Raw genomic sequence first — 4,303 nt, 5'->3', positions numbered from 1 at the left:
GGAGGGACAAATGGTAGAATATGCACAACAACCTTCCCAAGATGCTGAGGAGCATGCTACAGGATCTACGGAGACTAAAGCTATAGAAGGAGAGTCCTCACAATAGGAGATGACTCCAAGCAAGAGTGATAAAGGGAAGGATGTAGTTGAACATACCCCTTCATCATCAAGGGCCAAGGTTGTAGAAAAACACATTTTGAGATGGTTCCAAAAGGAGATAATGAGGAGTGCTAAGCCTCAGTTCTATGCTTCGAAGGATGACATTGGTGATATTGTAGAGATCTTGAACAAACCTAAGTCTCCATTACATGATGCAATGCCATTTGTGTTTGTCACTACCATATAGAACTAGGATTTATTTGCACAAGTGGCTCTCCCTCCTGAAGGTATAGATGCAAAAGTCGTTAGTCTTGAGGATAATGAAGTAAAGGATGTTATGTTAGGAAGGCCTACACGGGATTCAACTTGATAGATGATGATTATGGGAGTCAAAGAGGTTCTTAGGCACATGGAACAAGATGAGATTGATCTTTGAACACTTCAAAGGCAAGTTGAGATCCTAAAGGGATATCTAGTCAAAGTTGTTGGTCCTCTTGATCCTGAGTACCTTGAGCAGACTCTAAATACCATTCTTAGAGAGGGGGAAGGCATATGGCTCAATCCATTTTTGAAAGCTTGTTAGGAGTGGTGAGAAAGCCTTGAAGATAGAGGTGTCACTATAATCACATGGAATTTGAAGTTACTACATGCTATGTAGGAGAATGTGAATAAGATTGTAGCAATTTTGAGGTAGGACTTCAATATCATTGATGAGGTATGAGCATGAAGCAAGGATCTGAAGACTCTACAAGCCATAAAAGGGAAAAGGTAATGTACTTTGATCGATGTATATACAAGAGAAGAGCTAGACATGATTGATGATTGGATAGAGAAGATAGCAGATGGCAATAAAGTAATGGAAACATTACACAAAGAGATCCATCGGCACAAGGACAAAGCCCAAGAGCAAATTTTGGAAGCAAAAAAGTTGTACAGTGATGCATGCTTGGACATTTTTGAAGATGAAGAATGAGAGAAGCTATTGCTAGTTGAGGTAGTAGTAGAGAATTTCAAGAAGACATTAGATGAAGCATCCAGTGATGAAGATATTAGGCAAGCCTTCAAGACAAAGGAAGCACTGTTAGAGTTGGACACCAAACTCACAGATTTTGTAGAGACTCGAATTGAGGTGGACAACTCCAAACAAAAGGTAAGGGATAAATATGAGGCTTTAGATCTTCTAGATGAAGCTAAAATTACTGAGATGATAGAGAAATTCAAGGGCAAACATCCAAACATAGCTTTGGGATGACGACGAACAAAACCTAGATGCTAGAATTTCAATTTTGACACTCAGTAAAATTTTGAGTTTTTAACCTAGTCAAGGTCCATAGGTTCACAACTTCACATTTTTATGCAGCTCCATAAGTCCACAGCTCCGCATTTTCATACAGGTCCACAGGTGTGCAAGTACACAAGTTTACAGCTCTGCAATTCAGAAGTGTGCCAATAGTTAACTGCCAATTCCAAAAATAACACTTTCCATGTATCAGGAGTGCATTCTGATGACAATTTAACTTCGACACACACCTAGTGAAGGACCAGCTTCTATTTTTGGCACCTCCATGCACTTCCACTTTGAATGATGGCTTCCTCCTACTTTCTCTCTCATGCTTTCTTTATTTTTGACATGTAAAGGGCTCATGCATCCAATTAATGAATAAAATATGGATGGAGTCCCTCTAAGCACCAGATTAATTGTTAGTCTGTATATATTTAGTTTGTTTTATTAGTTAAAAGCAATTTATTGCATGAAGAATATCTCTCACTCTCAACACAAATTGAGGAGATGAATTCTTATAAATACCCCATTGTAAAATGTTACAAAGGTTGTCGTTATTATGCAATAAAATTATGTTTTAGGTGCTTGCATTTGAAGTGTAATGATTCTTGCTTGAATGTGTTATTGTATTGTGAATTTTGTGCATGGAATTGTGATTGATCCAAAGGTTTATTGCATTATTTCTGGTTGTGCGATCTTTTAGTTTTGGTGTTTGCTACAGATTTACGAATTCCACTGACGTAACAAGCTTGATAAGAGATCATCAAATTGTCCCTACATAACCTTTTGTCTCACATGAGCGCACTTTTCGTGGCCTTGCAATTTGATGAAAGGTGAAATATCATACGATTATTAAAATTTCTCACTGACGATTGCATCAATGGATTTTAGGAAGCACTGCTCCTGTTTTCATTGGTTTCTTATTGATTTCTTCAAAAGTTTAACTCGTGGCATGTTGTTTTCTGTAGCTTATGTCCATTTAGGATTTCAATTTCAAGTTATTTCAATTTCATGTTACTTGCTTTCAGTTTCATTATTTTCTTTGTTAACCCCTTGTTAGAATAGGAACTCATTTTGGTTGCACTATTAGAATTGCATTCATTGAAAAAACTAGAAAATACAAAAATATTGTTCTTTTGTGTGTTATTTTGAGACAGAAAATAGATTTAATTCATTTCGAGATCATAATAGAACCAACAAAGGCCTCCTAAACAATCACATTTATCTTCAACTGAGCGAATTTTGGTACATTGCAAGACAAATACTGAACCTTGGAGTTGATCCCAAAAAGATTAGCTTTTCAAGAGAGGAATTGCGCAATGGATTCTTGCTATTGACCTCATGTAAAATGACTGCCCAACATACATGCGTGGATTTTATGCAGATTATAGGTAGTGGGTATCGACTTCCCTAAATTTCCAAGATGAGAGTACCCTATCGCATTATCTCAATGGTAAGAGAGGGAAGATAAATTCTTGAGTCTAAATCCTAACCTTTAAACCCATTTGTCCTAGAAAATTAGGACAAGTATTTGAGTTGATTACCTTTCGAATGCATCGTATGATGTAAGTTCATGATTATAACCATTTAGTTTGATCTTGTATGTGTTTTTCTATGATGAGTTTTTTGTATTTCATCCTATAAGTCTTTGGTGACTTTTCTATTAATTAAGTTGTTAAATGATTAAATTAATGATTTAATTTAATTGAAAATTGTTATGATATTTTTGATATTTAATTATATTTAATTAATTTGGAAATTAATTAAATAAAAAGAATTAAATTTAAAGATAAAATTATAAGTTTAATTTTAGAACATGGTAATATTTATTTAATTTAATAATAATATATTTAGGAGTCCATTTTTAAATAAATGCTAAATATTATTCTTACTTAAGTTAATAAATATTTTATCAATTAATGTTTCGTAAATAAATTAATAAATGGAAAAGATATTAATTTATTAAAGAGTTTTAAGATTGCATAGAGTATGCATGAGATTGAAATTTAATAAATTAATTAAAAGGGGATGTTAGGTGAAATTATATAAAAATATTTTATATTGCAATAAAGGTGCATGAAACCATAAAAGAAAGATAATAAAGATTGAAAGACTGGTAAGCAAGGAGTCCTCCTGAGTAATTGCACAATTAGTGCCTCGAATTTAGGAGAGAACTCCTTATCACCAATTAAGGGTTCATTTTTGAAGGATTGCAAATTTTGAAGAAGGAACTTTTGAAGAAAGAAGATTTTGAGAGAAGAAATTTCTCTCACAAGTCTTTTGGGTGTTTGTGATTTAGCATCAGAATCCAGGTAGATTCTTGTGTTTTAATTCGCACAATAAATTACGTTTTTTATTATTCCTGTCTTCTTCATGATTGTGAATTTTTTATCTAATTTTGTTTGTGATGAATCTTTTATATTTCATTTTGAAGTTACTGATATGCATGTTGATTTCATCTGTATACGGGGAGATTAAGAGATCAGTAGAATCCTCTTTCAGTAGTTTTTAAAATTGAAAATTAAGCCTAGAAGGGCTTTGAAAGGGAATAGAAATTTTAAATGGAAATTTTCTTTAGTTCATCATAGTTCCTCTATCAGAGTATTGATAGCATTCTATATAAAAAAAATAAAAAAATAAAAAAATAAAAAATTATTATATGCAGGGAGCATTTTTGTAAAAAGTTATAAATTTTATTTTATATATATATATATATATATTACAGAGGTATATTTTACCCCACCCCCACCTTACCTTCTCCTACGGCTTTTATTGCTACCACAACAACAATATTAAATACTGTTGTGTATGGTAGCAGAGAGGCTATGGCTGCACGACAGTCACTTGTAAAGGTTGGCCAATAGGCCTTAATCACATGCATTTGGTTTTTTAATTTTATTATTATTATTATTATTTTATTAA

The sequence above is a fragment of the Cupressus sempervirens genome, chromosome 10, assembly GCF_028749045.1.
Source record: "Cupressus sempervirens isolate cs-2001-9-10 chromosome 10, ASM2874904v1, whole genome shotgun sequence".
NCBI classification, from domain to species: Eukaryota; Viridiplantae; Streptophyta; class Pinopsida; order Cupressales; family Cupressaceae; genus Cupressus; species Cupressus sempervirens.
Note: the sequence above shows the minus strand (reverse complement) of the source record.